The following is a 17215-nucleotide window of genomic DNA, read 5'->3' as shown; positions in this document are numbered from 1 at the left end:
ATGTTGGTTGATATTACTGTAAATTTCTGATATATCTTTCCTGATTTTCTGTCTAGTTTTCCTATTAATAAAAAAATATATGACGTCTCCAATTATAATTGTGAATTTGTCTGTTTCTCCCTTCACCTACCACTTTGGTTTTACATATGTTATTACAGTTCTATTATTTGGTGCATACATATTTAGAATTGTTATGTCCTCTTGGTGTATTGACTCTATTATTATTACATAATGACCCTCTCTGTATCTGGTAGATTTATTTGTTCTGAAGTCTACTTTGTCTGATATTAATATAGACACTCATTTTTCCTTTAATGGGTGTTTGCGTATGACTTTTTTCATTCTTGTACTTTACACTGGCCTATATTTTATATTTTATTTGAGTTCCTTGTATACAAAATATAGTTGGCCATATTTTTAAGCCACTCTGCTAATATCTATCTTTTAATTGGTATATTTAAACCATTTACATTTACTGTAAATATTGATACAGTGCTTTAGTGCTAATCTGCCATTTTTTTTTTTTTTTGTTATCTCTATTTTGGGTTTCAAGTTTTTCTCCTACCAACCTGTTATTTACTTGAGCATTTATAGAGTTCCACTTTTATGTGTATAGTGTTTTTAAGTGTATCATTTTATATAGAGATTTTTTTTAATGATCACAATGAGTGTTCCATCATATACACATAATTTATAACTGGCGACTGCTGTTGTAATTTTATCAATTTGAATGAAGTATAGAAATCTTACCTCCCATTACAACCTTCACTTATAATTGTCTTAAATATTTCCTCTAAATACATTTGGAACCACATTAGACAATGTTATAATTTTTGCTTCAACAAGAAAAGAAGGAAGGTCTATTGCATTCATTCATATTTTTTGCTTACCATGTTCTTTTTTCTTGATGTTCTAACGTTTCTTCTTTTATTGTTTCCTTTTTGTTTTAAGAACTTTCTCTAGCCATACTTTGTGAGCAGGTCAGATTTGCTGGTGACAAAATATTTTTGTTTTCCTTTAGCTGAGAATGTCTTGATTTTTTTTTTTCTTTCTGAAAGATTTTTCCGGGATATTAGGTTCTAGGTTGACAGGCCTTTACTTTGTTGTTGTTGTTGTTGTTGTTGTTGTTGTTGTTATTGCAGAAAGGTGATTTTATTTAGGTAGAGAAAAGAGAAGGAAAGGAGAAGAGAAAGACTGCCACGAAGAGTGTGGAAGGGGATTCCAGAGGGAAAACCCCAACAGGCCTTTTCTTAAAGCAACTGAAAAATGTTGTGTTACTTCCTTTGGACTCTGTGTGTTCTTGAGACGATCTGCTGTCATTCTAATGGATTTTCTCCTTTGATGAAGTGCTGTTTTTCTCTTGCCGTTTACAAAACTTTTTTGTCTTTAATTTTCATAAATGTGACTATGATGTGTCTTGGCATGGATATATTTGAGAGTTTTTGGCATTCAGATTTACTCAGGCATTTAAATCTGTAGGTCTATGTCTTCTGTCAAATTTGGGAAGTCTTCAGCCATTTTTTTTTTAACACTTTTTCAGCCTTACCCAATTTTTCCTTTCCTTTAGGTCTCCAAGACATGAATGTTAGACATTTTGTTATTTTCATGCAGTGTATTGATTTCCTATGGCTGCTGTAACAAATTACCATACAGTCCATGCCTTACAAAAGTGCACATTTGTGGTTCTGAAGACCAGAAGTGAAAATCAGTTTCATAGGGCTAATGTGAAGGTGTTAGCAAGGCCGCTTCCTTCTGGAGGTTCTAAGGAACAGTCTGTTTCTTTGCTTTCTCTAGCTTCTAGAGGCATCTGTATTCTTTGACTTACAATTCCTTCCTTGGATCACTCCAATTTCTTTCTTTATCTTCAAATCTCCTACTTACTTTTCTGTAGCCAGATTTACCTCTGCTCTCTGACTCCCTCTTTTAAGGACACCATGATTACATTTAGGACCCACCTGGGTAATGCAGGCCACTATCCCTATCTGAAGAGCTGTAATACCATATCTACCAAATCTCTTTTTCCATTCACAGCTTCCAGGGATTGGAGCCATTATTCAGCTTACCACACACACGTTTCTGAGGCTCTCTCTTTTTTTATTCTCTAATCTGTTTTCTCTCTGTTACTCAAACTGAATGATTTCTATTTTACTGTCTTGTAGCTTCCAGATTCGTTTCTGACATTCCCATTCTGCTATTGAACCCACCCATTTATTTTTATATTTTAGTTTTATTTTTCAACCTAAAATTTATACTTACTTTTTCCTCATATGGTCTGTTTCTTGGTCAAAGCTTTCTGCTTTTTCATTTGTTTCAAGCATGTTTATAATCATTCAATGAAATATTGTAATGAATGCTTTAAAAACTTTGTCAGATAATTCTAACATCTCTGGGATCTTGTTTGTGGCATCTGTTGACTATCATCTTCGTTCAGTTTGAGATCTTCCTGGTTCTTGGTATGATGAATGATTTTCAATTCAAACTTGGCCATTTTCTTATATGTTATAGAGACTCTGAATCTTATTTGAACTTTCTGGATTTAGCCAGGTTCCACTAATATCACCTCAATGAGCATTCATTCCAGGTGGGGATTCCTAGTTAGGTTCCTCACTCAGTCTCCCTTGACACCTGAGGAGACTTTACATTACTGTGGGATAAAGTGGGAATCCAGGCTTCTCACGAGATCTTCACTGATACTTCAGCTATCAAGGGTAGAAGTGCCTGTTTTCTGTTGTTCTCCATGTGGTCTCTCCACTGACACACTATGGGGGGACAGAAGAGGTGTCCTAATGACCTCCAGGCCTTAGTGACAGTCCTGACTCACCATTAAGCCACCTGTGACACCATCCCAGCAGAGAAGGAAAAAGGAGACTCAGTACTGCAAGGTAAGTGTGGAACTCCAGGATCTTTTTATAGTTACTATTGACAATATAGTGGAGCTAAGGACTGGGGGGGTCTTTATTACCACTGGTGAAAATGAAAGTCCTAGCTTTTTACTTGGCCTCTTATGACATCATCACAGTGGGGATGGGAGAAGTTGGGGCGTCTTGTTACAGCTTGGCAAGTGTGGAAGTGTAGGTCTCCTAAACAGCTTGTGTTGCTGTAGGTGTGGTGGGGCCACAATTTTTTCTGTCTTCTGTGGCTATAATAGAGCAGTTATTGCCTAATTTTTTTTTAAATCTAGCTCTGCTACTCCTTTCCTGTTCCTTATGCCGGAGAGAGTATGGTTTTGTTGGCACACTTTTCAAAGTTGTGTCTGATAGCATTCCTAGGTTTCCAGCTTCTTTAGCCCCAAGTATTGGATATGTGAGGCAACACACAATTCCAGGGAATTCACTATCATGTCATTCCTTGAACTCGGAGGTCCCCTGGCTGATCTGACTGCTTTTCTCCAGCTTTCAGTGCCTTTGTTTGTTTATTTTGTGTATAAAATACAGGGGTTTTAGTTGTACTTAGTAAGAAGAGTAGGGAAAAGTGCTTTTTTTTCCCATCTTCACAGAAGCAACAGCCCAATCCGTACATTTGATGCAAGCATAAACTGAAAAAATATCACTCCGCATTGTTTCTCAGAGGATAAATCTCAGAGGGTTACTGCTGATCTGCTTCTAGATAATCAACACCTGACACATCACTGGCATAAGTGAGTCCTCAGGTGATGGTGCATAGATGGGTTCACAATACAGTCCCTCAGTGTGGGATTCATGGACCACAGGCAGGTACTCTTACTCCCACAAATCAATGCTCTCTCCCCTCCTGAAAAGCCATTACTGTAGGCCGTGGCATAGTTGGAGATTTCCTTCACTCTCATAGGTGTCTTTCCTGGCAGTTCACACCATCCCAGCTCTTGCTCTACTCTCACTAAATGCTCTTTATTTCCAAGAATATCATCCACCTGAAATGCAGTTTTGGACCAGTAAGTGCATGGGAAAATGTTCCTAAACTAAGAAATAGTGAACACAAAATCCATATTTAAATTCTAACTGAGGAGAACCTCTTAGAAAGCATTCTTATTAATTTCTTTTGATGTAAAAATTATGCATTAAAAATAAATGTATTGATTTGTCAAGTTGTTTGATCACTGTTTGGTAGGTTAAGTACAAAAGATGGAGCTAAGAATTCTCTGCTTGAAACCAATATGCTGAGAAATGAGAGGTGAAACGTAGGAGATCACAAAGAACAACAGTCTAGGGAAATGCATGCAAAAGTCAAATCAAGTTATTGACATTGTAGCCAACCTTGAAACTCTCACTAAACTAGAGCAATTGTTCTCAAAGTGTTGGCCTCAGCAGCATCAGCACAACCTTGGAACTCTTTGTTAACGCAAATTTTAAATCTCTATCCTAGACCTACTGAATCACAAACTATGGGGATAGATCCCACAATCTGTCTTGTAGCCAGCTCTCCAGGGGATTGTGATACACACTAAACTTGGGAACCACTGCACTAGAGTAACCCCTCCAACCTCTGCAAAATATGCTAAATTTATGCTGTCAGTGACCCTTGACTCATCAGTTTCGGTTTCTGGAAAATGTATTTATTGTATTTAACATTTTGTGTGCTTATATTATAAATATGTTTTCAGGTAAACATAGTAAGGAAATTAAAAATGCATTACCTAAAACTGTCTCCTTGGTTAGTTCATATTAATGATTATATAGTTATTTTCTATCCTTAACCCAGATCTACTCCATGTCTGATTTTGTGGTTGACATCAAGAGAATGAGCCAGGCCTGCACTTCCCTCCCTTTGTTCCTCCCAGTTGCCAAGTCATACATTAATGGGTTTTGTAGCTGTTTTTATGTTCTTTTCTAGAGATGACACCCATCATGAAGGCATTTGGAGGCGAGAGTGGGGGTGTCTCTGCATTATTTGAAGAAGATGCATTTTAGGAGATCTTGTCACACCATATTGTTAGAGACAGATGCATATGCGGATGTCCAGATTAATCATTGTCATTACCACATCAGCTCCACCATGGGGGATTCACTGTTTACTGTAGGCTGGCATTTTTCTCTGGGGTCATGTGGGATTAACGGGAATCTTGGCTACAAGGCTGCCCTGAGGAAAGAAAAGCTGCATTTCTGTATAGATACTTTATAATTGAGGTATAGTTCCAAACCCCAGGATAGGGTAAGACAAAATCAACAGGAAGTAAAAGGTTAAAAGGTTTTAAAATGTTTTATGATGGTACTAAAATACAAATAGATGCAGCTTTGAGAAGTAGTCTGTGGCTTCCAGTCCTAAATATGGTTCAGTTTTACTGTATTTTAAGGACAGCATTTTATATAATTTTATACTTTCAGCTAGCAATTCACTAAAACTGAGAGGGCATAATAGATATTCACATAGTATCCACCTCTTCTGATAAATAATATTTCAGCTTTTGGATTAGGCGTTGCATTTTACTATGTAGAACTTTTAAGCTGAATGTTTTAGTTTCTGTAAATCATATGTTTCAATTACATACACCCTATATACACTTTTTTTGAAGATGTTCTGTGTAAGCTGAGGAAATCTGCTCTTCATTTAAAATGACACATATTCTGCATTTAGAAAAATATTGTTTTCTATCCTTTCACTGTTCCTCATCACCAATTGTCTTAGACCCTTTTTATTTCTTCTGTTTCATTTAAGCATTCAATTTGATACTATTTATCATTTACTCATTTTGCTTGGGCGTTTAAATGATTGTGACTCTGCAATGTTTTGGGGATAAATTTTTTCCAAACCTTCATTATACAATGTTTGTCCAATAATACCATTTGGGCAGGTTGGAGGAGCCATTCCTTTAAGAACAGATTTTTAAATGATGCAGCAGGTGTTTCCTCTTACATAGAGTCATCCTTTCTAAAATGAAGGCCCTTAGCCATGGCAATCCTCATCAGATGTCTTCTTTCTTATAATCATTACTTGGTTGACATTTTTTAAATGTGGTAATTAAATCGCTACCAAAATGTTTCGATAGGAAGTGCACGCTGTGTCTTCCGTGGGTAGTGGTCCAGATTTTCTCCTACTGTGTTTGTTGCTATTTATAAACACACAATGTGTCAGGTGATACTTTTTCCAAATGCAGATAAATTCTGCCTCCTCCTTTTAACCCAAACACTGTAAAAATGTTTACCATAAGAGTATATACAAAATAAAAATTTTTGCTAATGCTGCAAAATACCCTTTAGGAAGTGATACATGAGTCAGATTGATTGAAAATTTGATCAAAATATGAATCATTTTAAAAATAGGAAAACATTTCAAAGCATCTAGCTGTTCTTTTTTCATTTCCCTTAGTGTCAACATAGTCTTAAACCTTTTTTTTGTTTCTGCTTTTTGTGTGCTTGTTTGGGGTTTAAGTTTTGTTTCTGTTTTATGCCTTATTTTCCAAACATAGGATGTAACAGTTAAAAGTTCTCTAAGTACCTCTAATATTTCAGATTGAGGTGAGATATGAAATTGGGAGATGTCCCATATTTCTACAAATTGAATCCTTGTATAGACAAGGAAGAAAAACAACTGAAGAGAAACCAAAGGAAATGATATTCTATTACCAGTCTTCTAGGAGTGGTTATAAAAGCAAAATAATCTAACTTCACTCAGCCAAGAGTAGTTTAAGGGATAAAAACAGTCCTGTGGTTTCATGTGAGTATGCATAATTTGTTTGTGTGTCTGTGTGTGTGTTTGTGTGTTTTTTAAGGTTAAGCTTGGTCACGAGTGGAAGAAGGTGACAAATATCAGCATTTCACTTCTTTGTTTTGACTGCTTCTGCCCATTTATGAACAGATGCTAATCTATGCCAGTTACCCCTGCCTTTTTCCTACAAATGTATCTGTTCTTTCCATCTGTTTTGTTTTTGTGTATTTTCTGTTTCTGAGTTTTCATCCCACAGTACCCCAGCTAGCATCCAGCATCTAGTTGGATGGTCATGAAAGCAGATGTGCTCCTAGCATAGTGAAATTACAAACATTTTAGTTTCTTGCTTGTGGTTCTCAAAGCTTTCACTTAAGTCCATGACAATACTGCATATTTCAGCTTTCCCTCCTCCCGGTTCCATCAGTCATTCCATATTATTTACTAGGAGTCAGCATTTGTGGCAGAACTAGTCTTTGGCATAACTTATGCTTGCCACGCCTTCTGTGAGCCCCTGGGGCTCAACGTGACTATGACACCAGCCATTTTTATTAGTGCTTCTCAAAATATATTTCAAGGACCACCTGCATCAGAATAATTTGGGGAATTTGTTAAAAGTACTGGTATCTAAACCCCATCCTAGAGCCACACACTGAATCAGAATCTATCTTTATGACGCTTTATGACTTTAGAATTTTATTTCTATTTATTTACTTTTTGACATGGAGTCTTGCTCTGTTGCCAGGCTGGAGTGCAGTGGCGTGATCTCAGCTCACTGCAACCTCCACCTCCCCAGTTCAAGTGATTCTCCTGCCTCAGCCTCCTGAGTATCTGGGACTACTGGCATGTGCCACCACACCCAGCTAATTTTTGTATTTTTAGTAGAGACAGGGTTTCACCATGTTGGCCAGGATGGTCTCAATCTCTTGACCTCATGATCTGCCTGCCTCGGCCTCCCAAAGTGCTGGGATTACAGGTGTGAGCCACCATGCCAGGTGTAACTTTAGAATTTTAAGGCTAACAGTAATGATAGAGGCTAGTCCAGATCTGCATTGGCAACTTTCTAAAATCAGAATGCATGGATCTCATCCCCAAGTTTTTCACTTAAATGGCCATGTGTGTTTTAAACATGCAACTGATGGTAACAACCAGAAATGTGCTGTAGAAGTTGAAAGGTAAGAATGGAGATTGCTATTGCTAGAGAAGCATTACCTTCAATGAATTCATCAAAGTCCATGGATTTATCTTCATTTATAAATTCAGAACCCAGATCCTTCTCTGAAAGGTGAAGTCATATTAAGCTTATAGAGACTGAGCTATAAATAAGAATACCAATTTGCTTAAGTACAGTTAGAATTATTGTTACTAAGATCAGCATGAGTAGGACATTCTTACCCTACTGGCTGATCCCCATGGAAAGAAAAATTCTTGTTAAGTTTTCTCTTGAACCTGAGTCAGACTAAAGAAAGTTACTCGAAAAAATGGTGAATATCTACTTAAGACTTAACTGTCATGAACAATTATAAACATTTCATCTGTATTATCTTAATCCTACTCAGTAACCCTTTGTGCTAGTATTATTAGCTCTAATTTCTAGAAAAGAGAAATATAGGAAAAGGGACTCTATCTAACTTGCTTAATATGACAGAGTCACCAAAAGTTACAGCTGAAATTCTTGGGCTCTATGACTGAGTTATTAGTAAAAAAAGAAGCTAACTAGATAACTTGAGAGTTGTCTGGGCCTTAGCATCTAAGTAAACAATCAAATGGGGCCAGCATAGCTTCTAGTTGGTGAAGAAGAAAGAAATGTGCAAACTGCCACTCACATGGATAGGATGTTTTCAAGTCATGTGTAACTAGAATGAATAGCCCCTGGGTGGATCAAGAGTGATATCATGGTCAGAACCTTGTGGTTTATCTAACTGACCTCTTCATTGTGATTAAATGAAAGATCTACAGAATCAGAGTCTGCTCTCAAAGTTTTATTTGTAAAAATAAATCACAGTTTATAGAAATAGCTAGAATAAATATTAATATATAATAATAGAGGCATACTTAAATATATAAGGCAAGTATGCATATATCAGTTTCTTGAATGTTCCCAAGTACTTAGGTCACTTTGATTCAGAAAATCTGAGTGAAATTGGCTTGAACTTCCACTAGCTCCAACTCAAGCATATTTTCTGTTATTTTGGGGGATTTTTGTGGCACTTACATTTCTCCTGTGACTCTGTTCTGAGTCTCTGCATCTAAATGCCCAATCATTACTCTCAGTTTTATTTCCTTAGCACGGGGCCAATTTAGGGCACCCTGCTGGTTATGCCCTTGATTCTTTTAATCCCAGAAATCCCACTGGCTCCAGGCTGTGTGTTTAGGAGACTTTGCTGTAGGTTTAGGCAATGGAGTTATGTTATGGAACAGAAATGTTAGATATCCCTAGTACTGAAACTCCCTCAACCATTTCTTTATATATATATATATATTTACATTTTTAACTTAAGCTTCAGTACCTTACTGTTTGAGAAATGGGGTTATTTATAAGTGTACAAATTCATCTCAAAACGGCAGGTACACACTAGTAAATCATTTCTGGCTTTCTGTTTTCCTTGGTCTGCTAGAAACTATCAGATTGTTAGCTACTATTGAAATGTAACCCTTACTCTCTCAGAAAGGAAAAGTGAATGGCCCTCTCATCTATGAAATAAATGTCTGCCACTAGCAGTCCCTGAACACCCCTCAGCATAAACACCAAAAGATCTCTTTTTTGTTGGTGAATCCAGCAAACGGATGGCACAGTGGCAGTGTGTGGTATTGCAGCTGATATTATGGGATTCTTTTAAGTAAGAGTCCAACCTTACCTCCACAGTGGTGGTGGTGGTGGTGTTCTCTGGAATGTATGCGTGAGAATTACATATATTGCTGAGCATGGAAAACTTTAGTGCCCTAGTCATGAAAACATGGTATATTCTTGAGTTGATATCTTTCAGAAAAAAATCATTTCCAATGCTTACATAAGCATTGTTTGCATCTTGAAGGTTATAGTTTACCAGATTTTGCATATTAAGTCAAAAATAAAAATAAAAATTTTCCACTATGTTGAAGAGTATCCACTGCATTATGGAATACAAGTTAGCCAACCAGTATAGCAGAATACTGGCTTCACAAAAGATATGACCACTGCTGTAATCAAGATGACTACAGTGAATAAAATTTACTCGCATGAATCTAATAATCCATGGAAAATTTTAGGTAGTTGCCTAAGATTGATGGTAAACCTTAAAGCAGAACTGTTTTAGATTGTCATGCATTTTCAAAGACATAGCTTTTAGAGCTCAGTTTATTTTCCTGAAGACTTTTGCCTCATATCCATTAAAACTGTCAAGGTGCACATTACTGTGAGCTGGATTTGTTATGCTAATTTCCATGTCCATGAATCCGGAAAACACTGGCTGAGCTTGATAGAAATCTATAAGGCAAGCACAAAACTTAATTAATAACACCTATATGCTAATAGTAAATTTGATATACAATAGTTGCAAAACTAAATAGTTATGGTCATAACATGTGCCAGTCTTTACCTAGTGATAGACTAAGAGGAAAATAAGGCAAATCTCAAATCCAAAAATAGTATTTTATTGATAACATCATTTTCTTTAGCACTACCTAAAATGTTACTCTTGCTCTGCCAGATACAAAGCTGACAATTGAATGATTTGCTCTAAATTATCATTTGAGAAGCCATCAGTCTACCGCAAGGTGACATCTCAGCTATCTAGGCGACCCAGTGTGGGACTGGAGGAAGGTGAAAGCATCTGTTCATCAGTGTCTATATAAAGGCTGAACCACACTGATCAAGTGGAGACACCACTTTCTTGTCCTCAGGGAGCTTACATTCTACTTGGGAGATGCAACTAAGAAACAATGAAACAACATAAGATAAAGAAAAAGCTGTGTTATATGAAACTTGAGAAAATATCTAAGCATTCTGAGAAGTAGGAAGGCTATGAGGAGATATGTGACAACGTTTTAGAGGCTTTCTTTCAACAACTGCATGAACGAATAGATTTTACCATTAACTACAACCTGCACCCTACCTCAAATTTCTTCAATAGAAACATAAATAGAACTTGAATCCTATTTGGATGCTTCCAAATTGTGAGTTCGTAGCATATTTGGATAATGACTCCTGACAAGACAGATTTCCCTGCCTATAGGAAACTGGGAGAATTAACCAGAAAAAATAAAATCTGGTTTAAATTGTGCATAGATGTTCTAGTGGTAAGAATTTACTCCACAGTGGTTATTTAAGGACCCTAAAAAATTTGGTCTTAGTTATCTGTTATTTTATTAAGCTGAAGGATAAATTTCCATCTTTACAAAAATCTGTGATTTTATTATCTTTGTCCTAATTCCACGTCAACTCTGTGTGTGCATGTGTTTGTGCATAAATATATGCATAAAACAGTGGTTCAAGCTTTTAGCATGTGTAAGAATTATTACCTGGTTGAAGGGGGGAGCTTTTGAAAACACAGATTGGTGGGCCCCACTGTCAGACTTTCTGATTTAATCAATCTGGACTAGGTGCCAAATATTTGCATTTATAACAGGTTACCAGGTGATGCTGACACCGCTGACTCAGGGACCACATTTTAAGAGTCATTGATGTGACACGTAAGGCCCGTGGTGAATCACAGTGGCTTTATTAAAAAGTAAATCATTTAAATGCAATGTCTAAGGCAGTCTTAAGAAGAAATGTGGTACTGAAGTATGGCCAAATGACTGTGTCTTAGTCTGTTCAGACTGCTATAGCAAAATATCATAAGCTGGTGGCTAAGAAAGAACAGGAATTTATTTCTCACAGTTCCAGAGGCTGGGAAGTCCAAGATTAAGGCAGTTTTGGTGCTCAGTGAGGTCCTGTTTTCTGGCTCATATATGGTACCCCTTACTGTGTCCTCACATGGTAGAATGGGCAAAGAGTCTCCCCTGGGACTTTTTAAATAAGGGAATTAATACCACTGATGAAGGTTTTGTCCTCATGATCTAATTATCTCCCTAAGGCCCCACTCCTAACACCATCACCTTGGGTGTTAGGATTTCCACATGTGACTTTCTGGGGGTCATAAACATTCAGACCTTAGCCAGATGTGTGGGGTTTTTTTGTTCGTTTTGTTTTGCTTTGTATTGTTTTGTTTGTTTTAAGATTAAGTCTCACCCTGTGGCCCAGGCTACAGTGCAATGGCATGATCTCGGCTCACTGCAACCTCCACCTCCTGGGTTCAAATGATTCTCCTGCCTCAGCCTCCTGAGTAGCTGGGATTACAGGTGCCCACCACCACGCCCAGCTAATTTTTATATTTTTAGACGGAGTTTTACCATGTTGGTCAGGCTGGTCTCAAAGCCCTGACCTCATGATCCACCCGCCTTGGCCTGCCAAAGTGTTCAGATTACATGCATGAGCCACCATGCCCAGCCAAGATGTGTGTTTTAATAGCCCATGAAACTCATCCTGTGCTGGCCTTGAAATTTTGCAGTGTGGGGGTTGAGAGGGTGGACTATTAAGATAGACTCCCCTTGCATGCTGCCTTTTAAGATTCTGGCTCAAAATATGGCAAAACACCTGGCTCAACTCATTCCACCTGACTTTCTCTACCCTAAGGTCAGCTGTGACCCATTCCAAACAGGATTTTTCACTTTTGTCAGTAAGCTCACTGGCTTTGTTTGGCTTGTTAGATAGCAAACTCTATGAAGAAAAAACTCCCTTAATTTTTGTTTGGACTGTTGGTCAGCTAATCCTTATAGTTTATAATTGTTGCTCAGGAAATCTGGGTCCTTGTGCATCTCCAGGTTTAACTTCCTACAAAGATCTTTCCTTGAAAAATACTATTACAATGTGAAAGCATGCTAGTATCTTAGCCAATTATTTTAAAAATACTTGCACACACATGCACATACACACAACAAAACCATTCTTAAAAACATCTTACTATTCCATAGTCACAGTTTTATTTGTTAAATAAGCCTTGTATTCAGTTATATTGTGCAGTGTCCTGATCACTGTAATAGATAAAATGTTACTCTTGTTCCCTACTACTTGTGTTTTAATAGGATGGTGCTGTGTTATGTTTCCACTTTTTCTAAGAAAGTGTTCTTAAGCACTGTTCAATGCTTAATGTATCCTGTTTCCAGAGATTAAATTTTCTCATAACTAACAAATGCTGTCCAAAAACCACCTTGGTGACTTTACTAAAAGAAAAGATTTTGCCATTTTCTTCTAACCAGGTCCCAGTGATGTTTTTCATATTCTTCTGTCTAACTCAACTCTTATCCCCTACTTTTGGGTTAGGATCATGATGTGCTTGTGGAACATTAAAGTTGAAAGAAGCAAAGGTATCATTTAGCCCACCCGTTCATTTAAAAGAGAAGCTAGACAAACTGCTGAAGTCCACACACTAAATTAGTCACACAGGAAATGACTCAGGGTCAAGACCTTTTAGCCAATCTCTTTCTATAACCATGCTTGAAATTTTAACTAATACAATGAATCTCAGCCATCCCATAACTGTTGGATAAGATTAACCAAAGCAGCTGCTACGGCTCAAAAATTGTTGGAACTTCTCACACTGAAGCTGCCCTAAATTTCTTTAGTACTCTCAAATGCGTTTAATGTTTAAAAACTTTCTATTTTCAGATAATTATAGATTCACATGTAGTTGCGATAAATAATACAGAGGTCCCATGAACTTGTCACCCAATTTAAACAATGGTAACAGCTTGCAAAACTGTAATAAAATATCATAACGAGAAAATTGACATGGGCACAATTCACAGAACTTATTCAGATTTCACAAGTTTTATATATACATATATATGTAGTGTGTGTGTGTGTGTGTGTGTGTGTGTGTGTGTGTGTGTATTTAGGTCCATGCAATTTTATCTCATATGTAGCTTTGTATAAATATCACTAAAGTCAAGATAGGGAAAAGTTCCATAGTGCTGCCCTTTTATAGCCATGCCCATTTCTCTTCCCTTCTCCCTCCCTCCATCCCTAACCTCTGACAACCTGTAAACTCTTCATCTCTATAATTTTATCATTGCAAAAATGTTACATAAATAGAATTTTACCTTTTGAGATTTTAAAAAATTCAGCATAATTTCCTTGAGTTCCGTCCACATTGCCCCCTGTGTCCATCATTCATTCTTTTTAATTTCTGAGTGGTATTTCAAGGTATGGATATACCACATTTTGTTTAACCATTCACCTGTTAAAGGACATCTCAGTTTTTTCCAGTTTTTGAATATTATAAGTGAATATGCTATGAACATCTGTGAATAGGTTTGTGTGAAAGCAAGCTTTCATTTCTCTGGGATAAATGCCCAACAGTGCAATTGCTGGATGTTTAGTTTTGTAAGAAACTGCAAGCTGTATTTCCGAATGGATGTGCCACTTTATGTTCCCATAAACAATATGTGAGAGATTAGTCTTCTCTGCCTTTGCCAGCATTTGGTGTTAACTCTATGCTTTATGTTAAACATTATGATCCATGTGTAATAATACCTCATTGTGGTTTTACTAAGCATTACCTTAATGACTAATGATGTTGAACATCTTTTCATGTGCTTATTTGCCATCCATATAACTCCTTTTTTGAAATATCTCTTTAGATCTTTTGTCCATTTTTTAATTGAATTGTTTGCATTCTTACTAGCAGGTTTTGAGGGTCCATTATATATTCTATATGTTAGATTTGTGGTTTGCAAATAGTTTATTTCAGTATGTATCTTTCTTTTCTTCTTTTTATCTAAGCCTTTTACAGAGCAAATAGTTTTAATTTTGATGAAGATCATTTGATAAGAACCCATTTTTATTTTAATGGTTTGTGCTTTTTTTACCTAACTCCCTATCCTGAAGATTTTTTTTTCTAAAAGTTCCATTATTTTACATTTAATTCCATGATCTATTTGGAGTTAATTTTTGTATAACGTCTGAGGTTTAGATTGAGGCTTATTGTTTTGCCTATGAATGTCCTGTTGCTCCAAACAATGTCTTCAATTTTGACTTGTCAGTTTTTTTTTTAATTTGGCAAACTTGTGTGTGTGTGTGTGTGTGTGTGTGTGTGTGTGTGTGTGTGAGAGAGAGAGAGAGAGAGAGAGAGAGAGAGAGGCTATCACATGTGAGACACTGTTAGGTAGTAAAGACAGGGACATCAATAGAGCACAGCACCTGAAATATCTCCTGGTATAGTTGGAGAGGTACATGTAGAAATATTTTCAATATTTCAGGTTAAATTATAATATAGAAGAATGCACAGAGGAAAAGGACTTGAATGATACAAGTGGATGCAGGCAGAGTAGGTATAAGCCATTGCAATAGCTTAATGAGAGATAATTAAAGCAGGAGCTTATAAAGAGAAAAGGAGTGAATAGATTTCAGAAATACTTATCAGAGCCTTGCAGAGAATGGTTTAGGGAGAAGGAGGAGTCAAAGGTAAAGAGAGTAGATGGTGATGTTATACAAAAGGTGTAAAAACAAGGAACAGATTTGGATTGAAAATAATGATTTCGTTTTAAACTTCTTGAGTTTGAGAAAGGCGTTAAACATCCAGGAGTAACTATCCTAGTAATAGTTTTCTCATATAAAGCTAAAGCTTGTGGGAGAATTTCATGGTAGACAATTTTTGAAAATCACCAGAAATCACTTAGAGATAAAGAAAGATGTTATAAAGGTAGGTTGTACTATTTTAAGTCAAAAACAGAAGTCATAAGACTCTAGAAGGAAACATTGTTGTGACCTTTGGTGCACTTCAGGTGTGAATCTGAAATCGAGTAATTCTGATTACAAACTGCATTAGCTAAACAAATAAATAACTCTTCTGAGCCATAATTTCATCATTTATGAAATGGGTATATTCATAACCCTAGAGCTTTTGGGACTGCTTTGAGGACCAAATGAGATGATAAGCCTAAAATTCTTGGCCTGTAATGAAGGTTTAGCATATGTTAGTCCCTTTATTCCTACAAGATACTTTTGAGATTGTTTACTGTAATGCTTTTCAAGCTACTTTTTTTTAAAGGAGGGGAACTCTTTTTCAAATGAAGTCTCATACAGAACTAGAAAACAGTTAAAAGCAAAGCCCTGTCTCCTCTTTACCCAAGTTTTCAATTGAAGCGACAATGTGGCAACATAGGACTCTAATAAACCATGAAGATAATAAGATATTCCATCTAAAGTTAAGAACGCTGTGATCTAAGAAGGTACAGAAAGTTTTCTCAAGTCACATGATTTGCTGGAGGCACACCCTGGTCCAAATCCCTAGGTTACCTCGTCCCTTTTTTATATTCTTTCTGAAATGCCATAGTACCTATAACTCACATTTTAATCTTACTTGCATGGGTGACTGTAGTTACAGTTCTAGGAGAAGCTGATGTCTTAAATGTTCTTTGAGTTACAGTGGCATTTCTGTGATTTGTAGCCTCCAAAGCATCCTTCTGGAAAAGCCTCTTTTTGATTGGTACCTTCTGAAATATTTAAGAAATGATCTCCCATTTATAATAAATGTGGGCCCATATTATTATAAAAGATAATCATGATATTCTTTCTGTCCTGCTCTCTTAATAGTCAGTGTTGACAAACATTTCCTATCTTGGTTTAGAAGACTGTGTCTTTAGGGAGTGGTTTCAAACATGCAGTTATCTAAGGAACACTTTTAAATGATAGACTCTGGGATGGATCCTTGAAGATTGAGTCAGTTGACCCAAAGTGGATCTTTAACATCTCATTTTAAAAATCTTCCCAGGGCCAGGCACAGTGACTCATGCTTATAATCACAGTGCTTCGAGAAGCTGAAGTGAATGCATCATCTGAGGTCAGGAGTTCGAGACAAGCCTGGCCAACTTGGTGAAACCTCGTCTCTACTAAAAATACAAAAAAAAATAGCTGGGCATGGTGGTGCATGCCTGTAATCCTAGCTACTAGGAAGACTGAGGCAGGAGAATCGCTTGAACCCAGGAGGCAGAGGAGGTTGCAATGAGCTGAGATCTTGCCCCTGCACCCCAGCCTGGGCAATAAGAACAAAAACCTTGTCTCAAAAAAAAAAAAAAAAAAAAAAAAATCTTCCCAGTTGAGGCTGGAACGTCTGAGAATCCTTTCTCTGTGGTTTAACTCAGGTCTCTTGGAGTTTTCATTGCTGTTTTCCTGCCATTTCCTTCCTAGATAACTAATGCTTTTGAACACTTTATAGTTTTCCTCAGATTTTCTCTCTAGCTCAGAACTAGAACATGTACTGATAGATGTTTTAAACAATTCCTACCCTATCTGAGTCCCCCTGCTCCCATATATCAAATTCCTTCCTAAAGTAACATCCTAGAGGCAAAAGATGGTGTCAGTTTGGTAGTAACAATAACAACCACAACATAAAAGCCATCACTTATTGAGCATTCACGAGGTGACAGATGTGTCCTTAGGGTTTGGATTATATTTTCTGATGATAGAAGTCTGAACTATGGACTTTTATTTACAGCTGCATACTCGATATTTCAAACAACTCTTGCTTACTCCTTTTCCTTATATATGCTCCTCCTCCAGGCTTCCCTCATCTCA

At 36.9% G+C, this 17215-nt stretch overlaps 1 protein-coding gene across 20 annotated transcripts in view; it reads left to right on the top strand.

Annotated features, from left to right (window-relative positions):
* The window catches only part of DTNA (dystrobrevin alpha), a 373295-nt gene that overhangs the window by 10828 nt on the left and 345252 nt on the right, over window positions 1-17215 (top strand). The window lies entirely within an intron of this gene.

This window comes from Saimiri boliviensis, chromosome 13 (genome assembly GCF_048565385.1).
Source record: "Saimiri boliviensis isolate mSaiBol1 chromosome 13, mSaiBol1.pri, whole genome shotgun sequence".
Lineage (NCBI taxonomy): Eukaryota > Metazoa > Chordata > Mammalia > Primates > Cebidae > Saimiri > Saimiri boliviensis.
Note: the sequence above shows the minus strand (reverse complement) of the source record. Positions and strands in the feature narration are given on the sequence as shown.